At 40.7% G+C, this 24456-nt stretch overlaps 1 protein-coding gene across 2 annotated transcripts in view; it reads left to right on the top strand.

Annotated features, from left to right (window-relative positions):
• SNTG1 (syntrophin gamma 1) overlaps positions 1-24456 on the top strand; it is a 532439-nt gene that overhangs the window by 198282 nt on the left and 309701 nt on the right. Inside the window, exon 2 of one of the 2 annotated variants that reach the window (XM_014577356.3) lies at positions 13661-13778. The exons of the other annotated variant lie outside the window; for it this stretch is intronic. The gene's annotated coding sequence lies outside the window, so the exon portion shown is untranslated. The remainder of the gene's footprint in view (positions 1-13660; positions 13779-24456) is intronic. 2 annotated transcript variants of the gene reach the window in all.

Raw genomic sequence — 24456 nt, 5'->3', positions numbered from 1 at the left:
GACTCCTGGGGTTGGGAGGCTTGGAGCTAGGGCAGTCTTGGATGGGGAAGGCACCCCAGCCAGCACCTTTCACTTGCTTAGTGATTCAGTTTCTTTTCTGTCTGGTTTTATGAAAAGTGATCCCAATCCTGGCACATCCCATTTTCCTGGCACAACCAAAGCCTTAACTTGCTTTAAGTTATGATAAGGGGAAGCTATAAACTGAATTTGATAGTCCTAGCTCCTACTGTGCGAAGGGAGTTCTTGAACAAACAGTCAGACAAACGCAAATATGTAGTAGATGTATTTTTCATAATTCTTAAGCATGTCTTCTAATGATCAGAGTGTGGGGGAGGGCCTTTTTTCTGTTCCTCTTTGAACCTGCAGGGCTATAATGTTACTTGATAAATGTTCCTTTGCAATAAAAATGAAATAAGCACCAGAGATGAAAGATTAAATAAGCACCAAACCAGAACATCACTTTAAGATGCTGAAATAGAAACTTAACTACATGGGGAAGCCCTTACTTACATTTTAATATTTCAATAATGGCCAAGAGAAATGTAACTGTGCTGACCAATTACACTTAATTTTGATTGCACATTCTTATTATTCCTGTGTGTGCCACAGGCTGAAGGTTCACCGTTAGCCACTTCTGACATTATGTACTAGCTTTATGATATCCGCCTGACTTTGCGACTGCCTACTAATGATGCTCTATCTCTTTGTATGTACAATGCACATTCACAGCATCATAGCTTTCTAATAAAACCAACTCTTAAAATTTTAACTGTGCAAATGTACTAAATTCTAGATTTCAAACTATGCTTGTCATATACTTCATGTTTGTCTGATTCCTGGAGAGTACAATTTGGATGTGCTAATTAGAATATTCCTATTTATGGAAATTCTAACAAAAAAGTTGCATTTCCATTTTAAAAAGAGTTTCATTGATTTATAAATGAAAATTGTTACTTTCCAAAAGTTCCATTTAATACTTCATATTGTAATATATTTTCTACATTCTATCGAACTCTGCTAAAAAGAATCTATTACACATATACCCCTGATTCTAGTGATAGGATTCTGCATATATATATATATCAAAAAAGATGTTTTCACTTTTTTTTTAATGTCCCAGTTTTGTCCTATATCAGCAGTGTGACTTTTTGTATCTGCTTCTGAAAACTTCTAACTAAAAGAATAATGATTTGGTATAAATGTAATAAGTTATGTGGTAGGTTCTGCAGTAGGATTAGAGAATTTTACTGGTTTTATACATAGAATCTATAGCACAAAAGGGAATTTTATTGAACATAGTAATATGATCCAGAGAGATAAAGAACTGGACTATTGAACTAGTGCTGAAAATACAGTGCCAGTACATGATTAAATAGATTTCACTGAGATTTATTTAAAAGCTTAGGCACCTTAGATTGACAGTGCATGTATTCTGTGATCAACTTTTACCAGAGTTCCTGAATCTTTTAATTTAATATCTAATCCACTATGAGTTTCTTTGTTGGTCTGAAATATAAATTGGCATTTTGCTTTACTTTGAAATAGTTGTCAAAAGAATTGGCTTCCTGTGTTGTTTTGTGTCTTCTTTGTGTAGTATAGCTTGTATGCACATTGATCATTTAGCAAACACTTCCATTGTCCTCAGGTCAAGCCCTACAAACTTTATCAGCATGGTACTCATATGGCTCAAAAAGCACAATGTTAGAAAGATGCTTGTTCAGAAACCAGTGAATCTCAATGGGTCTTGACGCCTTTTTCAATGCCAGTGAATGTGCAAGGGGTAGGCATCTCTGAGAACTTAAGCACATTAGGCAACTGTGGATAGCTATTCCTGCCTGGAAATGTTTATCCATTGGGATGGGAAGATGGTCTCATAACTTATAGTTATTTATCCTGACCATTTTATTTAATAATTATAAATGATAGCAGATCTTGTCTGAAGATCTTGAGCACACAGGGTAAATATGCTCTCCCACCATTTTTTAAAGGAAGTTAAAAGGCCATTGTAGGTGGGTGCTATGTTCCAGCCTTTTTAACGGACATGTAGCAGAATACTCCAAGCCTGAAACCCTGTTCTTGAGTGGTTGGTAGGGAAGCAAATTTAACATGGTGTTCGCAGAAGTCATAAATGCTAGGAATTTTCCATCTTTGTTTCTTCAGCCCAGAACTTTCCCTGCCTCCCTAGTCAAAGAAGCACCATCAATATGGTTCCAGATATTATCACATATCCTATCTCTGGGGTTAGTGTGTAAAGATTCTGCCATCTGCCCTCCTGTCCTGATTCCCCACTATCTACATGGTGTTGTAGATTATAACATTGCAAGTTCTCTGTAGTGGTGGATGAGATTGAATGCCAGAGGAGAAAGACTGAAGAAATTGGCACAGAAGGGGAGATCTGGTTCAGATAAAGTTGCTATGAGTAGGCAGCAGAGTGCTTCATAATCAGTGGACTTGAGCTATAAGACTCACCTTCCATCTCCAGAAATCACGCCTCCCAAAGTCTCCTCCTCACTACCTAAAAGTGTCTGCAAGAATCATCCATGGTGGCTGCTGCAAGGAAGGGGACCGGTCGCTTTACTTTTACAAATAGAGACTTAGGTAATGTGAAACCATTATGCAGCTTCACACTTGACTTGGGAGACCTCATAACATTCAACAGTAAGAATGTAGAATATGTTTATAAAATTGATCCTACTGATGAATTATTATTGGAGACTAGGTGGCATAATATGAACACTTACAGAGAATACTGTTTTTGTTAGGCATGGACAAAAATAATGGGAAACATTCATGGGAAAAGTGGAAAAACAACTATTTTTCCAGAAATGATAATGTATAATTAAAGGAGCACATTATATTTTTATTCTATTTCTCCTCTGTGTTGGACATACTATAATTAGAATATTGATATCAGGAAAAGGAGTTTGATAGAAATATATTAGGGAGAAATTTCAGGTGTAAATATGTCACATGGTTTCTGAAGGGTGCTTCCATCATAAACTGCACTTTGGTTCTTTCTGCCAACTTTGAAACAAAAGACATGCCTTGTCATACAAAAGGCAATAGAGAGCAGGGGGTGAGTCTTCTATAGGAGATTTAAGTCATCATCTCTCCCACCCTAAAACTCTGAAGCTGTCTGTGAAACATTTTGAAAGCCTATTCAAAGGGAATATGGGCCATTTTTGAGTTTATCCAATCTTAAAGCTCTTTTGAAATGAGGAATCATATACAGACTATTAGTTGTTTTTTAAGTTTATCCTGAACAGACTAACTCTGCTACCCCCTGAAGTTTTTATACATGGTGCTGTTAGGAGTCCAAATAGACATGTTTATCATTTTCCTAATGTATAGCTTATTAGATGTCAACTGTGATCATTTATAAATAAAATGATACCTTGGGCCAAATGTATAGATGGCATAACACAATCTTCATTGAAGTAACAAACGTTCCTACCTGGTCTAATACATTTTAGGACTTTTTAAAGTCCATTGTCTTTCTAAATGTTGACATTACTGTGCAACCATCTTGCTCAGAGACTCAGACAGCAGGGAAAAGCTTTTAAATTCCAACTGAGTTAAAGCTGAGGCATTGCCCTTCTTGTTAACAATGGGCTAAGTGCCAGAAGCAACTTTATAACTTGGTAAATAATTTAATTTAACATCCTCCACCCCAAAAAAATCTGAGGCACAGCACATAGACATATGGCTTGGATCATAGAGCTTCAATTAGCATCACTAGTGTGAGGGTGTGAGGTGGGTGGGATGAAAGTAAGACATATGTTTGCACAGAGAAAATTTTTAAAGGTCAACTGTACGTTTTATACCTAAGAGAATCAATATTTATGCACAGACATGACTGCTAGATAAAATTATAACTGGAACCTTGTGCTGCTAGACTGAGATACAGTCTACAATTTCAATTATACCTATATGAAAACAACACACATTTATATTTAACTTGTGTGTGGAAGAGGTCTCGAATTAGACTTGTTCTGTCATTCTTTTACTATTCCTTTTCTTCCTTACATTCTTACACATTCAATTCCCCGTTTAAAAAAATGATCTTGACTGTAGATTCTGAAATTTTCCCTTTATAATTCATCCGGTGTAGCCAAAGGTCCTTTAAGTTTGCCTACACTGGCTAATTGGGTACTTTCATAAACATCTATCAACAGGAAAAGGCCACTGACACTGAAGTAAAGCGGATCCTTTTCTTCTGATTGGTTGTATGTACATATTAACCTTCTAGATATGCATATTTGTTATGCAGGAGCAAAATATGGAGCTCAACATCTTGTTGATAGCTTTTGCATATCTAGGTCACTGACAGTGGAACTCCTTCTGGATATTAATGAAGGAGTTTGATGAGCTGCTTTCCAAAAAATGTTCTGTTTTGCATATTGAGCAGTAGTTTTTTGTACTGTAATATCTGTGCAAAGCAACACTTCTAGCACTTATACTTTCAGGTGATTATATAGAATCTTGATAGAACAGTGCTTCAGCTCTATTTTGGCTTTTTAAAATTATACCTACATTAGATTGTTACCTACCTTTTCATTAATTTATTACCTGCATTGCAGAAGGGCTGCACTAAAGAGCTTTATCTGTCACTGTTTTCAAGTCTGGCATTGAATAACTTTATTTTATTTGGGGTTCACAGAATTCCTATCCAGTTAGGTAGCAAGCCTGGTTGAAATGTTTACACTTTAATCACTGCAGAATTGGGTCAAAGTCAGCAAAGAATTTGAAAGTTTTGCCAAAATCTTGAAAATACAATTGTTAACCCTCCACATTACATTAATCAAGGTGTCTGTTAGAATAACTGTGCAAACTAGTCCAGCTTCCTCTGGGAGCTAATTAAAGATCCCTCCAGTCAGCTTTATGTGGAGTCCACAACCTGCAAACAGGGGTGAGGGAAGTGAAGGGGAAGGTAGAGCCAGAGAAATGTGGCCTTATTCTACCCTTTCTCATAGACTCATAGACTTTAAGGTCAGAAGGGACCATTATGATCATCTAGTCTGACCCCCTGCACAGTGCAGGCCACAGAATCTCAACCACCCCTCTTAGAATAATCCTCTCACCTTTCTTTTATCAACTGACTTGTTTGTGAAGTGCCCTTCAGTTCTTCTCCAGGATTTAGTCCATAGCTAGTTAGCTCCACAAGAGCTGCAGGAATAGGCATGAACAGATGATGGAGGAATAAGAAGTTGATTTTTTTCCCTCCACCTGGCCTTTGGACGCTGCTGCTACTGATATTGAAGGTTTTCTGATCCTTCTGAGAGAGAAATCTGCCTGCACATCCACTGCTCTTGGCACATTTGCAAACTAGAGATAAAATCCTCAATGATGTGTGCAAGTTGACAGTTGTGCCTCCCTGGAGGCCATAGGCTATAGGGGAGTCACCCCCGCAGAGCAGTTTTTTAGCACTGAGGCTAATTTTTGTGGGTAAATGATTAACTTGGAATCTCATACTTTATTAGAAGCAACTTTATTAATGTGTGTGAAAATGATTTAAAATTGGTCAGCTGCCTGAACGTTATTGGTAAAAGCTTTTACATTTTCTCCATTGCCATCATTTTAGTTTTACTATTGATGTGTTTTTTTCCCTAAATGGCCAGTCTCCTTTATTTGCAACTTGACAGTATTCAGAACACATGGCCCTCTTGTGCTTGTAAGATTCCATACTTAATGAGCTTGATCTTTTTGTAACTTGTTGATATTTACGGTAATCTTTCCTGGGACTGTTAATGTAGAAACTGATACGGGAAACTAGTACAACTGATTAACTGAAAATAACATAGGCCTTTGTGCACTCATAATGCTTAGCTCTCCTTTATGGCAGACCTAGGGAAACTTGAAATCCCTCCTCCCTCTCTCTGCCCAGACGAAAAGGGTAGCTGAGCCCCGCTCAGAATTTGCTGCACCTACCAGTTGTTGTTGTTGCCTTTGCCAGATAAGGAATGAGGCCTTCCCCTCCTAACCCCTCCACCTTGGGTAAATAATGGAAATAATGTTACCCACGTTAGGCCCTAGAACTTAAGGTAGTGAGATGTTTAGTACATTAACTCTATCTGCTTCTGGAATTTTGTTTTTGTTTTTTAATAGAATCATAGAATACTAAGACTGGAAGGGACCTCGAGAGGTCATCAAGTCCAGTCCGCTGCCCTCATGGCAGGACCCAGTACTGTCTAGACCATCCCTGATAGATCCTTATCTAACCTACTCTTAAATATCTCGAGATGGAGATTCCATATCCACCCTAGGCAATTTATTCCAGTGTTTAACCACCCTGACAGTTAGGAACTTTTTCCTAATGTCCAACCTTGCTGCAGTTTAAGCCCAGTGCTTCTTGTTGTATCCTCAGAGGCCAGGAAGAACAAGTTTTCTCCCTCCTCCTTGGGACACCCTTTTAGATACCTGAAAACTGCTATCATGTTCCCTCTCAATCTTCTCTTTTCTAAACTAAACAAGCCCAGTTCTTTCAGTCTTTCTTCATAGGTCATGATCTCTAGACCTTTAATCGTTCTTGTTGCACTTCTTTGGACCTTCTCAATTTGTTCACATCTTTCTTGAAATGTGATGCCCAGAACTGGACACAATACTCCAACTGAGGCCTAATCAGTGCAGAGGAGAATGGAAGAATGACTTCCCGTGTCTTGCTCACAACACTCCTGTTAATGCATCCTAGAATCATGTTTGCTTTTTTTGCAACAGCGTCACACTGTTGATGCATATTTAGCTTGTGGTCCACTATAACCCCTAGATCCCTTTCTGCCATATTCCTTCCTAGACAGTCGCTTCCCATTCTGTATGTGTGAAACTGATTGTTCCTTCCTAAGTGGAGCACTTTGCATTTTTCCTTATTAAACTTCATCCTGTTTACTTCAGACCATTTCTCCAATTTGTCCAGATCATTTTGAATTATGACCCTAGCCTCCAAAGCAGTTGTAACCCCTCCCAGCTTGGTATCATCTGCAAACTTAATGAGCATACTTTCTATGCCGATATCTAAATAGTTGATGAAGATATTGAACAGAACTGGTCCCAAAACAGACCCCTGCGGAACCCCACTTGTTATACCTTTTCAGTAGGATTGTGAACTGTTAATAACTACTCTCTGAGAACGGTTATCTAGCCAGTTATGCACCCACCTTATAGTAGCTCTCTCTAAGTTGTATTTCTCTAGTTTATTGATAAGAATGTCATGCGAGACCATATCAAATGCCTTACTATACCTAGGTATACCACGTCCACTGCTTCTCCCTTATTCACAAGACTCGTTATCTTATCAGATTGGTTTGACATGATTTGTTCTTTTCAAATGCATGCTGGCTGTTTCCTATCACCTTCTTATTTTCCAAGTGTTTGCAGATGATTTCCTTAACTACTTGCTCCATTATCTTTCCTGGCACAGAAGTTAAACTGACTGGTCTATAGTTTCCTGGGTTGTTTTTATTTCCCTATTTATAGATGGGCACTATATTTGCCCTTTTCCAGTCTTCTGGAATCTCTCCAGTCTTCCATGATTTTCCAAAGATGATAACTAAAGGCTCAGATAACTCCTCTATCAGTTCCTCGAGTATTCTAGGATGCATTTCATCAGACCTTGGTGACTTGCAGATATCTAACTTTTCTAGGTGATTTTTAAGTTGTTTTTTTTTAATTTTATCTTCTAAACCTATCCCCTTCCCACTAGCATTCACTATGTTAGGCATTCCTTCATCAGACTTCTTGGTGAAGACCAAAACAAAGAAGTCATTAAGCATCTCTACCATTTCCAAGTTTTCTGTTGCTGTTTCTCCCTCCTCACTGAGCAATGGGCCTATTCTGTCCTTGGTCTTCCTTTTGCTTCTAATATATTTATAGAATGTCTTCTTGTTTCCCTTTATGCCTGTAGCTAGTTTGAACTCATTTTGTGCCTTTGCCTTTGTAATCTTTCCCTTGCATTTCTGTATTGTTTGCCTAGATTCATCCTTTGTAATTTGTCCTAGTTTCCATTTTTTATATGGCTTCTTTTTATTTTTAGATCATGCAAGATCTCCAGGTTGATCCAAGGCAGTCTTTTGCCATATTTTCTATCTTTCCTATGCAGCGGAAGAGCTTGCTTTTGGGACCTTAATAATGTCCCTTTGAAAAACTGCCACGTCTCTTCTGTAGTTTCCCCCTCAGTCTTGCTTCCCATGGGACCTTACCTACCAGCTCTCTGAGCCTACCCAAATCTGCCTTCTTGAAATCCATAGTCTCTAATTTTCTGTTCTCCCTTCTACCATTCTTTAGAATTACTAACTCTATGATTTCATGATCACTTTCACCCAAAGTAATTATTTTTCTTTCCACCCATTTTTCATTGATTGTTATCAATAATTTTGTTATTTCCTTTGTGCTGCTGCTAAGATATTTATAGAGAGAGTCTAGTGTTTCTGTCACTGAACTGCCATTGAGTTAAGTTGGAACAGAATAGGGCCAAAAAGAAAGAAAATAATTCACTAACAAGCTTGCTGATCGACATTATAGGCATTATAGTCTTAATCTCTCCTGTCTTCCATGGCATTATCAACATTATAAACATTAGTCTTAACTCATTCTGGCCCCCCTGTTTTGTTCCCCATAAACATAGACCCTGATACTGCAAACTTACTATTATTAAGCAAGAATATTACCAAAACTAATGATTCTTCAAATCCTTATGTGCATCCTTATTCTTATTTGTGTGAGCAAGGATTACTCATGTAACAGAAGATTCATTGGAATAGGTCCACATTCTATACTTTCTCCCCAATCACGTTAAATGCAGCTTTACACAGCTCTATTCTTCACACACTTTTTTTTCTAGATCCATAACCAGCTAAATTGCATTTATTTATTTAGCTGATGTTTCCCCTCTGCCAATAAATACATATGTTCTCTCATAGTCTTCTTCAATCTCCTCTTGTCTAGAAAATATACATCTGATGTTTGTGTTATTCATGTTATCTCTTATACAGTCTTCATTCTTTATCTTTTCTTAATGCTTTTTCAGACTCTTAGTTTTATTTTCCAATCTCTCCTGTCCCCCTTTCCACTCTACATTCTACTACACAAATTTAATTAGTACTGGTGTTTCTCTGGCAATCAACCTTGCTTTTTGTACATGAGTTGGTTGCTAGTTTATCTTTGCAAACATCCAGCATAAATTAATTTATTTTTAAGCCTTTTCAAGGCTGTCCAGTGTGTCCCATTGGTCCCTTGTTCCTTTCCACTTCATGGATCCTTTATGCATCCTTCCAGAATATATTAGGATGTACTTTAACATCCTTTGTCTTTCATTTGTTGTTAAACTTCCATTTACTCCTATTTTCAGATGTAATTAGTTTATGGTAATTGATTTTGTACGTCTCCTTCTCTGTCCCAAATTATTTTTATTAAAAATTAATTCAAGGCTTTCCTTTTCTACTCCCTTTATAAATATCTTATGACATTTAAGGAGGCTTGTACCATCTTTTTTACAATCTTGACTTTACATTCTATCTTGTTTAGATCCAAATGGATTTAATTATTCTTTTTATAACAGCTTTTATTTTGGTGATTTATCCATTATTTGGGTCCCTCAGAACATTCTATAATAAATTCCTAATATCAAAGTCTTTGATTTTTTTCAAACCGTAATGATTCTACATCAATGGATCTATTGCATCTCTCAACTATTTTCAGTCTGATTTTTCCAGTACAGGCAGTCCCCGGGTTACGTACAAGATAGGGACTGGAGGTTTGTTCTTAAGTTGAATTTGTATGTAAGTCGGAACTGGTACATATTGTAGGGGAAACACTAGCCAAACATTTCTCCAGAGCTCAGTTTTATTCTCCCACACCTCACTTCCCTCAGTCCTTTATTCTCAAGCTGAGGTGTCTGCTGAGAAAAGCCGCTCCGCGTCTCCCTGGTCTGCTGGGGCGGGCGCTAGCTTCACGTCTCCCTGGTCTGCTGGGGGGAAGCAGCTAGTGCGGGGTTGCCTCACCCCGTTTGTAAGTAGGGATCCGATGTAAGTCGGATCCATGTAACCCGGGGACTTCCTGTATATAGAAGACATTCTCCTATCTTGCTCTTCCTGATAGTTTTACATGGTCTATATCCTTCAGTATTGAAATGCCATACTAACATTTCCCACTTGTTTACATCAAGCTGTCATGGTGCTGAAAGTCCCATGTATCTACCTCTTAGTTCTTCTCATGCTTTTTATCTTACTTCATTTTACTGTACTTATTTGACTACAGAGATATATAGTCTTCCTGTCCACATGTTTATTTTAGCCATTTTCCTTCCTTCCTTTTTGATGTATGTTCTCCTCATATCATTTCTTTTCCCCAACAGCAATTTTGAAGTTTTCTAGCAATGCTCTGCTGCACAGGCTACGTCTATACTGCATCCCTCTTGCACAAAAGCCTATGCAAATGGAGTGTGGATTAGCATATTGCCATACTTCATTTGCATAATTAATTAGGGGATGTTTTTGCACAAGAGGCTTTTATGCAAAAAGGAGCCATCTACACAGCTCCATTTTGCGCAAAAACACCCTTTTATGCAAGAGCCATTCTTCCTCATTTTTTCAGGAAGAATGGCTCTTGCTAGCGCAAAAATGGCTCCTAATTAATGATGCAAATGAAGTGTGGCAATATGCTAATCCCCGCTTCATTAGCACAGGCTTTTGCGCAAGAGGGATGCAGTGTAGATGTAGCCACAGAGTAAATTTGGGATCTTGTGATTTAGCTGTTATCCATTCCATCCACTCGAAAGCCCCAATTAATTCCCAGAAAGCTAATATAAGTTCCTATACTTTCCTTACCAAAAATTTTCTACCATTCGAATTGATATAAAAATTGACCACTGGTTTTGACATGGTAATGACATTTATCCATAAAAGACAGCTTCCAACATTATAATGTATACTTTATTTCTGAGCTGGGGAAGACTGAATGGAGGACTTTCTTACAAAGGCCAGATCTTCCAAACTGCAGAGTGTCATCTGCTAAGTGTCAAGTGTCTTCAGCACAGCACCTTGCAAGACTAGACCGAAATCAATTAATGTCATTACTTTGTCTGTCTCAGATGGTTGCTGCCGTTGAATGTTATGAAAAATTCATTTTCTCCTCTCCCTAAGCAATACTTCAGATTTATACCAGCATAACTGAGAAGAAAATTTTGTCTGGCTGCTGTGGCAGTGACAGCTGGGAGCTCCAGGCTCCGTTGAATTTCAGACCCTGGGACAACTGCCCCTTTTCTGCTCTCCGGTCAGCAGGAGAAATAATGATCAAATAATGATCAAATTATTACAAAATGGGTGCATAACTGGTTTGAAAAACTGCACTGTTGTTATAAGTGTTATACTATTAATCTGGGAAGCTGCAGCCAATGGGAGCTGCGAGGTTCCATGCCTATGGATGCTTAGATAAACAAATCTGCACATAGCACGCTAGCAGCTTACCCAGGTAGGCCCTCAACCCAAGTTTGAAAAGCCCTGCAGTAGAGCATTTATTGCTACAAATACATAGAAATCAACAAACAGGAAAATGGAAAGGGCTGAGAAACAATACAAAGGCTTGGCGGGACACGGAAAAATTAGAACGGAGAGAGTTTAAAAATAAAAGCTCCACAGCAGCTTTTTAGGGTAGATCAAATGAAGACTGTTGTTTTGCAGGGACCTGGTGGTTCTTCTTTGAGTTTTTTGTTATAAGCTATATGTCTAAGTTACTTCTGGTCCCTATTACTCTAATATGTGAGCACTTCACAATCTTGAAAATATTTATGCTCACAACTGAACAATTCACAGATAGTCACTTCATCAAGAAATATTCTCAATTTACTCAGACAAGGTTAGTTCTCTTCAAATATGTGAAGTTTCACAATCAAAATCACATAAGGCTATTTCTGGACCCCTCTTCAGAAACTTCTGTGAATTTGCAGGGGGAGAGGGGAGAAGAGTTCTGCTGTATGTCCTGAACACTTCCCATTTTCAAAGAAGTCTGAGCTCGGAGGGAAAGAGTGCATTAGTGATTGCATCAATACATTCCTACTTTCAAGCCATGTGTTCCAAATTTCACCACGGAAAACAGTGTTCTAAAGGGGTCTTGCTCCATTTGAATCCCCATGTCTTTGGAAAAAGAAATCTGGTTCATTCCGGAGGATACCCCTTCCCCTTTGATGTTCAGATGGGATAGAGGAAAGGAAAGAAGATCCCAGAGCCAGTGATTATTTCTAGATAAGGCCTTTTCCTGCGTATGCAATGTCTCTAAAGGGTACTTTCCTTCTTTTATCACAGGCAAGTGCTTCTCTCATTTTGGTGGCTGAGAAACATTTCCATTTGAGTTCTTCAGTAAATCCAGACATGCTCCTCCCCCATTCCCTCTCTCTCTCTTGCCCCCTCATCAGCACATAAAAACGGCCATGCTGGGACAGACCAAAGGTCAATCTAGCCTGTTTTCTAACAGTATCCAATGCCGGGTGCCCCAGATATGTAATCATCAAGTGACCCATCCCCTGCCGCCCATTCCCAGCTTCTGACAAACAGATGCTATGGCCACCATACCTGCCCATCCTCACTAGTAGCCATTGATGGACCTATCCTTCATCCTCTCATTCTTTTTTGAACGCTATTAAAGGCCTGGTCTTCACAACCTCCTCTGGCAAGGAGTTCCACAGGTTGACACAGTGGCCTTTTTTTGAAAAAACTTTCCCTGCATCTAGACTGCTGACGCGTTCTTTTGAAAGTAAATTGAAAGAACGTGGCAGTTTTTTCGACGGTGGAAAACCTCATTTTACGAAGAATAACACATTTTTATGAAAGTGCTTGTTTGAAAAAAGGTGCTATGCTTTTTCAAAAGTATCTTTTGAAAAAGCCTCTTTCGAAAGAGGCTTGCAGTCTAGATGTAGCCATAGTGACCCCTAGTTTGTATGTTACAGGAACAAGTAAATAACTTTTCCTTAATTACTTTAACCACATAAGACCTCTATCATATCTCCCTTTAATCTCCTCTTTTCTAAAATGAAAAGTCCCAATCGTATTAATCTCTTCTCATATGGAATCCGTTTCTACTCCTAGTCATTTTATTTTCCTTTTCTGAACTTTTTCTAATATCAAGATATCTTTTATTGAGATGAGGCAATGACATCTGCACACAGCAGTATACCATAGAGGCAATAATATATTCTCTGTCCTATACTCTATCCCTTTTAAAATTATTTCTAACATTCTGTTTCGGTTTTTTTGACTGCTGCTGCACATTTGTGGATATTTTTAGAGAACTACCCATAATGACTCCATGATCATTCTCTTGAGTAGTAATAGCTAAATTAGTTCCTATCATTTTATACATATAGTTGGGATTGTATTTTCCAATATGCATTAATTTGCATTTATCAACATTAAAATTCATCTGCCATTTTGTTTTCCAGTCACCTAGTTTTGCGAGATACTTTTGAAGCTCTTTGCAGTCTGCTTTGGAAGTAACTATTTTGAGCAGTTTAGTATCATTTGCAGATTTTGCTATTTCAATGTTTATCCCTCTTTCCAGATTGTTTTTGAATATATTGAATAGGATTGGTCCCCATACAGAGCCCCGGGGGATACCTCTAGTTACCTCCCAAAACATGCCATTTATTCCTACCTTTTGTTTCCTATGTTTTAACCAGTTCTCAATCCATGAGAGGTCCTTCCCTCGTGTGATCACTGACAGTAAAGAAGAGAAACAGAACACCCAGATGCTTAAGGAAGATTTCTATTCTGGGCTGGAGGAACAGAACTTGTAAAGTAGGTGGATGAGTCACTTAAGAGTCAACCTGCTAGGGATTTTTGTCATCTTGTATTTTCCCCAAGGAAAATGCCTTTTCTCTCTTTTGTTAGATTGTTGTAATTTCTTGAGATTCCTTAGATGCTAATGTTTGCTGTGGCCAAACATTATAAACTAAATTGTACCAAGTCCTCTTATGTCTCCTGGAGATCTTATGGATGAACCTCTCTGAGGGTATGTCTACACTACAAAGTTAGTTCAAACTAACGAACGTTAGTTCGAACTAACTTTTAGGCGCTACACTAGCGCTCCGTTAGTTCGAATTAAATTCGAACTAACGGAGCGCTTAGTTCGAACTAGGTAATACTCATTCCACGAGGATTAAGCCTAGTTCGAACTAGCTAGTTCGAATTAAGGGGTGTGTAGCCCCCCTCCCAGCCCCGGACCCCTTAAAGGGCCACGGGCTGGCTACGGTGCCCGTGCCAGGTGCAAGCCTGCCAGCACCCAGCCAGCAGACCCTGCACCTGGCACAGATCGAGCCACCCACCCGATGCTCCCCAGCCCTCCCCCTCTTCCCGGGACCAGGCTGGCGGCTCCCGGGAGCTTGCCTGGGACCGCAAGAGGCGGGCACCCGCCTGGGCTAGTGGACCTTGTCCACGATCTCCACGCTAGGCACAGGAAAGTGGCTGGCTTGGGCAGGATAGCTGCCAGCCTGGCCACCCAGGAGCAGGTGTGCAAGAGAATCAAGGGGGTCCACTGAGACCCCCGACCCCGAGCCCTGAGCTTACAATGGCCATCCTGGGTCAGACCAAAGGTCCATCTAGCCCAGTAGCCTGTCTGCCGACAGCGTCCAACCCTAGGGACCCTGGAGGGGATGGACCAAAGACAGTGACCAAGCCATTTGTCTCGTGCCATCCCTCTCCAGCCTTCCACAAACCTTGGGCAGGGACACCGCTCCTACCCCCTGGCTAATACCACTCCATGGACCCAGCCTCCATGACTTGATCTCACTTCCCTTTAAACTCTGTTCCAGTTCTAGCCTTCACAGCCTCCTGCAGCAAGGAGTTCCACAGGTTGACTATTTGCTTTGGGAAGAAGAACAACTTTCTCTTACTAGTTTGAAGCCTGCTACCCATTCCTTTCCTTTGGTGTCCTCTAGTCCTTCTTTATGGGAACTAATGAAGAACTTTTCTGTATGCACCATCTCCACCCAACTCCTGCTTTTAGAGACCTCTATCCTGTCCCCCCTCCGTCTCCTCTTTTCTAAGCTGAAAAGTCCCAGTCTCTTTAGCCTCTCTTCATATGTGACCTGTTCCCAACCCCTGATCATTTTAGTTGCCCTCCCCTCTCCCAGCCTCTCTCTTCCCCTCTCCCACCTCCTTTTCCCAGTCTCCCTCAGTTTTGTTCAATAAAGACAGATTCCATTTTGGAAGACACGTTATCTTTATTTTGTACATCAAGAAGAGGAGCTAGGGAAGGGTAAGTGGAAGAAGGTGAGGGAGGAATGGGGCACGAGCCCCCGATGGGGAGGACTGGGCTGGCTCTGCGGGCTTCTGGGGGTGGAAGCTCTCCTGCAGCCCCCCAATTGCCCCCTCTCTCCAGATGGCAGCCTGCGGCAAGTGCAGCCGGTCTGATGGCCGAGTGTTGTGATGTGCCCAGTGTGGGTATATCGGGCACTCCAAGCCAGGACTGCTTTGCACCCCTGAGAACTGTCTGTCCGGGGTGGGGGTCGGGACCCTTTAAGCACAGCCCTCGGCTAGCCTGAGACAGCATCTCCACGCTCTAAGTCCTCCTCTGATGCCCTGCCGGCACTGCTTCCGGCCATCCTTAAGCCTGGTTCAGGGTCCACTTAATGTGGATATGCTAGTTCGAATTAGCAAAACGCTAAGTTGAACTAGTTTTTTAGTCTGGATCCATTAGTTTGAATTAACTAATTTGAACTAAGTTAGTTCAAATTAATGTTGTAGTGTAGACATACCCTGAGATAGTTTGATCTCCTCTGATTTGGGAAATTAAGCAGTTAACCTTTGTTATTCTCTGGTGAGTTTGCCTGGGAATACCATTTGCCTTTAGCCCAACATTTTTGCTATGGATTTCCTAGTAGCTGATCCTTAGGATTCTAGAAAAGGAAGTAGATCTTTGAGATAGACTACTGCATAGATGGAAAAATAATAATTTATCTGAATGAGGCTTTTTCACAACTAACTTGCTCAGAACCTTCTGAAACATTCAGACTTTTGTCCACCTCCACATCAGAGTTCTTTCCCTTGCTCCCACCATTCTGGTCTTCAGTCTCTCCAGCCTGAATATTATCTTTCCTCACATCAGTGTTTCTCCAACTAGGTCCTATGTCTCTTGCCCACACATACACATGACTGTGATGGGGTGAAGTCACAGAATGGAGGGTGCTTCCCAGAGGGCTGACAAAGCCACTACACTCACCTCTTTGCTCTCTGGGGCTTCTCACCACCCTTTTCTGCTGGGCCAGATCCCCTGGTCTCCCCTAGTCAAGGCACAGAGCTGAGATCATCCCCCCTCTCCCCAAGGAGCAGTACAGGCAGTCCCCGACTTACGCGGATCCGACTTATGTCGGATCCGCACTTACGAACGGGGCTTTCTCGCCCCGGAGCTCACAGGCAGCGGTCAGCCACCTGGAACTCCGGGGTGACAAAAGCTGCTCCCGGTGCCCCTGGTCTGCTGGGGACTATCTCCAGCAGACCAGGGGCACCGGGAGCAAACCCGCAGCAGCGGCGTGTTCCCCCGCTTCTGAGGCTTTGCCAGAGCAAAGCCTCAGAAGCGGGGGAACACGCCGCTGCTGCGGCTTTGCTCGCGGTGTCCCTGGTCTGCAGGAGACGGTCCCCAGCAGACCAGGGGCACCGCGAGCAAACCCGCAGCCGTGGCGGGGTCCCGCGCTTCTGAGGCTTTGCTCTGGCAAAGCCTCAGAAGCGCGGGACCCCGCTGCGGCTGCGGATTTGCGGATTTGCTCCCGGTGCCCCTGGTCTGCTGGGGACCGTCTCCAGCAGACCAGGGGCACCGGGTGCAAAGCGGGTCCCGCGCCAGAGCAAAGCCTCAGAGGCGAGGCACCCCGCCGCTGTGGCTTTGCTCCCTGTGTCCCTGGTCTGCTGGGGGGGGGAGGGTGCAGCTAGTGTGACCCCCCCCCCAGCAGCCCAGGCTTTTGTTGTGGACCCTGGGGCAGAGCAGCTGGGGCGCTGCCGGTTGGTCCCGCAGCGCCGCTCTGGGCACTACTGGACCAACCCAGCAGCACCCCAGCTGCTCTGCCCCAGGCGTCCCCAAGTCAGCCGTTGCTGAAACTGACCGGCGCTGACTACAGGAAGCCCGAGGCACAGTTGCTCTGCCCTGGGCTTCCTGGAATCAGCGGCTGATCAGTTTCAGCAGCAGCTGACTTGGGGTTCTTAAGTTGAATCTGTATGTAAGTCAGAACTGGCGGTCAGTTTCAGCAGCGGCTGAATCTGGACGCCAGTTCCGACTTACATACAGATTCAACTTAAGAACAAACCTACAGTCCCTATCTTGTACGTAACCCGTACAAGACATTGAAATTCTTCAGGTCCAAGGAAAATGCAGTTTTGGGTCCAGCTTCCAGGGAAACCATTCCCCAAATGGGATCAGAACCCCAAATAAATTATTCAGGTAAGCCCCCTTTAACAGGGAAAGGAAGATATACTCACTGGTCGCTCCCCCAGGTAACAATTATTTACACTGGGCTTGATAGTAAATAAAAGTGATTTTATTAAATACAAGCAGTAGGATTTAATTAGTTGCAAGTGAAAACAGGCAGAGCAAAGTGAATTACAAATTTAAAATAACAAGAAACTGCTCTTATTACAAACTTACCCTAAAGTTGTTCTTATTCCAGCTAAGCCTCCAAACCAAGGATCTAATTTCCCCTAGGGTCTTTGGTTCATTGTTTTGGTTCATTTGTCTTGCCAGCCAAAGACCAAAACCTGAAAAACTTTGCATCTTAAATTGCCTCCCTTTCAGGTGGGAATTCTCCATTTTACATTCTTCCTTTCCATGGAAAATTACCTATTCATTCCCTACCAGTTGGGGAGGTCGTATGACTTCCTAAGACCAACCACTGCTAAGACTTAAAGGATAAAAAAGGCTGTTTACAGGTTATTGAGGGAAACACCTGTGTTGGTTCTCATTTGCACATTTAAAACCATTAAGTATTCCATACCTCATATTTTTGACTTTACGTATAATAAGGATGCATACCTCAAAATAAGATGTACAGATCCAGCAGACTGAGACATTAAAATTGATAAGTTACATGAGGTATTTTGTTCAAAGCATCTTCAAGTTATGCATATTTGTGTCCAAAAGTCAATTTCATAAAGCATGGGGTGGGAGGTCTGGCATAATGACTCTTCTAGGCATGGGATATGATATAAGAACCAAGGAGGTAGGTTGGAAAGTAATAGTGAGGCAGACTGTGTTACGTCTCTCTTCGTCTTTCCTTTCTTTCTCCTGCCTACTCAGTCTCACTGTACCAGAGAGACAGCAAGGGAGTCAGCAAGGAGAGCAGTGGGAAGGGAAGAGAAATTGCTCTGCAATCTGAACAGCCTCTAATATTCTCTTCAAAAAGAAACTTTAGAACAAACTCTTCTCATTCCCTCTAGCCCTGCTTATGAACAATACAGGGTTTTACCTATGAAAGCTGATGATTTAATATATTTGTTAGTCTCTAAGGTGCCACAGGACTGCTTGTTGTCTTTTAGCCATAGCAGGGACACATGTGGGTGTCACCTCAGATGAGATACTATGAGATACTTGGGTGTTGTGACATTTCTCTGTCTCATGCTCCTGAGGTGCTACTTAAATAAAAGTACTGTAGTGAGATTCATTCAGGATAGAAAAACTGTAGCTTTGTGCTTCATTGGTCATGTCTGCACTGCAAAAGTATTCAGCCAGCCGAGACTCAAATTTCAGTATGCAGTGGACTCACTGCAAACATCAGATGGGTTATCTTGCTCATTCAAAGTCCTAGTGAAGGAATGTTGACGATATTCCCAGGATATTACAATCCACTGGAGATGTGGTATCTGAATTGTTTTGTCTGATTTGCCTGCAAGCTCAGTGAGTCAGGGATACATACTTTGAACTGGCTTTTGCACATCTCCAAGCATGCTGTTGGTACTTAGCAAAAAGTAAACGTGTAACAAAGTTTCTTCTGTGTGTAAACACAGTCCAGTCAGAGAATGACTGGAAAAAGAAAAAGGCTTGTAAAGCTTTGCTCACACAGAAGTTTCTGCTCATTCCTTTTGCACCCTATGAATTCAAGCAGTGTGTGTTAGGAACTCCCTTAAAAGCTTCTATATACATTTTCATTTTCCATTGAAATTTGTCAGGATACAATAAGCTGTCTACTTTCCCAATGCCTGAGCTTCACCAACATGACAATACTTTTAATCTCTTTCCTAACCCATTTCTTGGTCTGCAACAATCTTTCTTCACATGCTTGCTAGGTGAGGCCACATTTTTTTTTCTGGCTCTACTCAGTAAAATCTAGTCCTGTAGCACATTAGAGACTAACAAAAATATCTAGGATTGTGAGCTTTCATGGGTAAAACCCATTTCATCAGATGAGTTGGAGTGGAAATGGCAGAAACCAGGATATATATATAAAATGGCAAAACTGTTACCTCCTAGATTCCATTATTTCCTCTTCAGCTCATATGATATAGAGGAAGAGTAAATAATAGAACAATGACTTGAAGTGATTGATTTTGGATCTCAATACCTGTGATTCCCTTGATTAAAAATGTAAACACTGAAATTATTAAGCCTGTAATTTTATTTATAATGTAGCATGAAACAAACAGTTGATGTTGTGGAAATCTGGCTAGAATCTGAAATTAATACAATGTCTTCCTTAGCTTGTAAAAATCATGCATCTGTGACCATGACAAGCTTACCATGCAGTGAGCTTATTATTTTTTACTGTACATAAATAGTTTTCATCCTGCCTAGTCAGAGATCTATTGTTGCTTTCATAGCATTTGAATGTTCAGGAAAAGGTTGAATATACTTTTGCTTGCTCCTCCTGTCCTCATGTGGCAGCTGGATCTGCTCTGATGAAGCAGTTAGAAAAGAACATAAAGTTAGAGAAATGTTGCATTAACTGGTGGCAATTCCAGGCAGCAATTAGTTTCTACTGAATGAGAAAGTAGGAAAACAGAACACACATTTATTCTAACAATGACATAATTGCAAAGCCCTGGGTATTACATTTTAAACTATAGCCTAACTTGGTTTGTATCTTTGCAAAGTTTTCCACAGAAGTAACTGAGAAATTACTAATACAAATGGCACTTTTTTCAGCTCTTTTGGTAGGTATCCCACTCTTCACAAGTAGAAAAATGGAACCTTAATTATATGCCTCAATCACTTGCACATCAGTCATTATGATTTATCTCATACTATTTTTTCCCTTTTTTAAAATTTTTTTAAAGGAAAAACTTTAAATGAAGCTGTCAGCTGGTTCATGTATTTTTGGTGTTTTGTCAATAGTTTAAATGAATAGTCTTTTATGTGTTCCCTAAGAGAGACTGCCAACTTGAAATCATAGAGCAGATCATATGAACACCAATTAAATCAAATCTGGATTCCTTCCATCTCAGGCACTCTATTGCTGTCATCTTAGCTGTGCAGAACTATGTGGTGTAGTATTATCTTAGGTAACAGGGCGGTCCTTTGGGTTTATGGGGCCCTAAGTAGTACTAAGCAAGGATGGAGAATGCGGGTAGTCCAATGTGCTGAAAAGCATAGGATGGACTAAGATCTAAGGTTTAAGGATGCAGTATTATTAAACTGATGCCCCTGTGCCTGATGGCAGCCATAGGTGTGTGATTTTTTTTTAGGGATATAATTTTATAATCTTCAGCAATACACTAATAAAATGAAATATTTTTAAAACAAATTTTAAACTAAGGTTCTGGGGACAAACACCGTAAATACAAAAACTGACAGGGCTGACAAATGCCTCTTAAATGGATTCATTACCACTTGAATGGCTTTCACAGGTTTAGTGTTTTGCTAATAGGTCTGGCAGGCTTTTTCACTTTAAGTTAGATAGATCCTTTCCAGAGAAATCAGAGACACTGAACAGGCAGGTTGGTGGACAAATCTTCTAGTGACCTATGCAACTGCATGTTCTGTGTATGGGTAAAGATGCCTCTGTTAGGTAACATACTCCATGTGCTCCAAAAATGTTGAATAGCCATTCTGATCCATGTATCCTTTCAGTGCAGTTTACAGTAGACCTCATGAACAGAATGTGCAATGTTTTTCCAAGATCCTTTTTCCAAAAACTATGACATTTCTTAGTGTTTTACCCCTTCCAATTGGTTTTTAAAATAATGCCTGAAAATGTTACAATTAGTTGTTTCCTTTGTTTATGGTTTAATTTAAAACTGCAATTCATAACCATAAATATGGTGCATTTATATGGAACATAGCAATATCAAATAATTAACCAATTAATAAATAACAGAATTTTGTGAACAGATGGTGTGAATATGGTAAAAAGATGGACTACTTTCTATTACAAATAATAAAGGTGTATACTGGAATTATACTGTTCGGTAAAATTCCAAGAACACTTCTGAGCAGTCCAATCTGATTTTTCCCCAGCATTTTGCAGGATGATTCATTGCATCTTTACTACCAATGCCTTTTATCTACTTTTATTTTGGACTATCTGATAGTGATGGTATCTTGAACTCCTCCCTTGGTAGTAGGTTCCATTTTCCTTCTATTGTTGCACCAGTATCTTTTCGTTTTCTTAATATGTAGATTACATATGTTCTTTCAGCTATTGTTCCATATCCTGCAAGAACATGAATATATATTTTTCTCCTATTAGGTTGACACCTCAATGATATCGTAAGTTAACCCTTCAAAGTACTTTTCTACACTGTAAATTTTTGACTTCATTATTTTCTGCTTGTTTCTTGAACTCTAAGCTAAAGGTGGAAACTAAATCTTTTTTCTGTTGTCAAAGTTTTTCTGCAAGAAAAATTTTACAGTTAACTTCACTCCAAATTATATATTTAAGCTGCCTATCTTTGCATGATTTTGCAGATTTGTTACAGTATATCCTCCAGCATTTTAAATGTGTTTTTCCCAGGGTTTTGTAAACTAGCATTCCCTATCTTATATATGATCACCTATATCTGTATCCAAGAACAGAACTGGGCTTTATTACACGTTATTTAACGTGTACCCCCCAGATTTCTCTCAGGACCCCTAAGGGTACTCGGACCACTGGTTGAGAAACACTGCTCTAAATGATCCAGGCTGACCTGAATGATCAGTCAGCAGAATTAAAAATGTATCTAGTTCATAAAATCTATAATGTTGGGGCAGTATACATTTCTTGATGCTATGACAGGTTTATGTTAATCTCTGTTAAATGGTGATGACAGTTTAAGCATGTTTGTTTTTCTCATGTCTTTTGCAGCAGTATCTCTCTATTACTTCCCTGTTTTTCTCACTAAAAAAATTAATATAGGCCATCAAGTACTAGAAATGTCCCTCTACCATGTATATTGGCCAAAACAGACAGTCTCTGCATCAAATGATAAATGTGCACAAATCAGACATCAGGAATAGTAACACACACAAAACAGTAGGGGAGCACTTTAACATCCCTGAACATTCAGTAATGGCTTTGAAAATAGCCATCTTTCTACAAAAGAATTTCAAAAAATGGGTATAAAGGGAGACATCTGAATCGAAATTCATTTGCAAATTCAATACTCTCAGTTTAGGATTGAACATATTACAAAGGCAGTTTCCCCTCTCTGAGTATTCACATCTCACTTATCTTAGTATTTAAACATCTATCATTTATATTAAAGCACTTAGAAATTATCACTTTTTAGTTGTTTGCCATTATGTGATGTAATTTTGAATGGAACTCTTTTTCATTAGATCCTAAACATATTTCATTCTCTTTTCCTTTGTTGGATATGGAGAATCTTCATAAATAGGTCCTTCCCTATGGGGTATCTTTATCTGAACTATGTGTTCCTCTGCACTTGTTGGCTTTCCCCCAGACCTTTAAAAAAGTTGTAGAGCTTTTTTTTGAATTTTATGTCAGCAGTCCAGTTCCATTTTGATTTAGGTGGAGTCCATTTTTCCTGTATAGGCTCCCCCTTTCCCTGAAGGCTGCCCAGTTCCCAATAAATCTAAACCCTTCTTCCCAACACCATCATCTCATCCTCCCATTGAGACTCTGCAGTTCTCCCTTTCTATTCTTTAAATTTCCTCCATAGTTGATTGGCACAGTGGGTATTCCTGACTGATGAATGTGCGATTTCAGTAGCCTTAAAAATAAAAATAACCTTTTTTTTGGAACTTCAGTATCTTTTCCTGACCCCTTCTCTCTTCTGTTAGACATAAAATCTACAATATTTAGATGACAGTGAGATCAGTCTCTGAGTTACTTTGTATTTGCTATATCCTGTATATTTGTTTTAAAATCTTTCAATGCAAATAATTATTTCAAAAATATATAATTTAAACAAGCTTTATGTTGTTAAGAATAGAGTGTAATCATGGAGAAGCTTCACTTCTTAGTGTTGAAGTTGTGACTTTAAATATATTTCCCCAGCTCTGTTTTTGGAAACTGAAACCTGTAGTACTAGGCTACTCTGTAGGAACCTTTTCAATTCCAGTTTTCATTGAAAGCTTTCTCTATAAATATGGGTATGTCTACACTACAGCGTTATTTTGAAATAGTTATTCTGAAATAGCTTATTTTGAAATAACACATCTAGACACAAAATGCATTTTGAAATAGCATTTGCTATTTCGAAATAGTGTGTCCACATTGATAGGATGCTGAATCGCATTTAAGGCCAGCCGGAACCAGTTCTGGTAGGGCATCAGGTCAGGAGTTACCTTGTGTGGCTGCTGCCTGAGGCTATCTGAGACCTGTGCTTAAAGGAACCCCCACAGACAGCCGGTTCTCAAGTTTCCCTGCTTTCCTGCCTACCTCGCTGAAGGACAGCAAAGCATTTTTTTCTCTGTGTGCTCTGGTTGCCCTCACTCAGGACACTACAGCACTCTGCAGCATGGAGCCGGAGCCGCCCCTGAGCACTCTGGTGCTTTCCTGGACATGTTGCTGTGAGCCTGGCAGCACATTCTGCAGGCAGTAACAGTCTCCCTGGTGTGCCCCACTGGGGGTTTGTGCCTCATTCCTCCCTCACGTCCTTCCACTTACCCCTCCCTAGCCCCCCTTCCTGCTGTACAATAAAAGACACATGTTCATTACAACAAAGCCTCTTTATTGAACAAAAATGGGGTGGGGAGAATGAAACTGAGGTGGGAGAGGGGAGGAGGGAGGGTGGGAGAGAGGAGGGAGAAACCTGGGAGGAGGGAGCTGGCAGGGGGAAGCAAGAGGAGGAAGAGTGAGGAGAAGCTCAGGGTTGGGGGGCCTCAGCATCCCTGGGATGTGGGGAGTGTGGGAAGGAAGAAGCAAGAAGGGGAGAAGGAGTGGAAGGAGGAGCGATAGCTGGAGATGCAGCAAGGGCTGGAGCAGCAGGAAGCTCTGCCCCAGGGTCGATGACCACCATGGGGGCATGGACAGTCCTGCCCCCCAGGATGTTGTCCACAGCATCAAAATAAGGGCAGGGGTCTGAGTTTCCCCCTGGTTGGGAGCTGCCCCCT

Source organism: Pelodiscus sinensis, chromosome 2 (assembly GCF_049634645.1).
Source record: "Pelodiscus sinensis isolate JC-2024 chromosome 2, ASM4963464v1, whole genome shotgun sequence".
NCBI classification, from domain to species: Eukaryota; Metazoa; Chordata; order Testudines; family Trionychidae; genus Pelodiscus; species Pelodiscus sinensis.
Note: the sequence above shows the minus strand (reverse complement) of the source record. Positions and strands in the feature narration are given on the sequence as shown.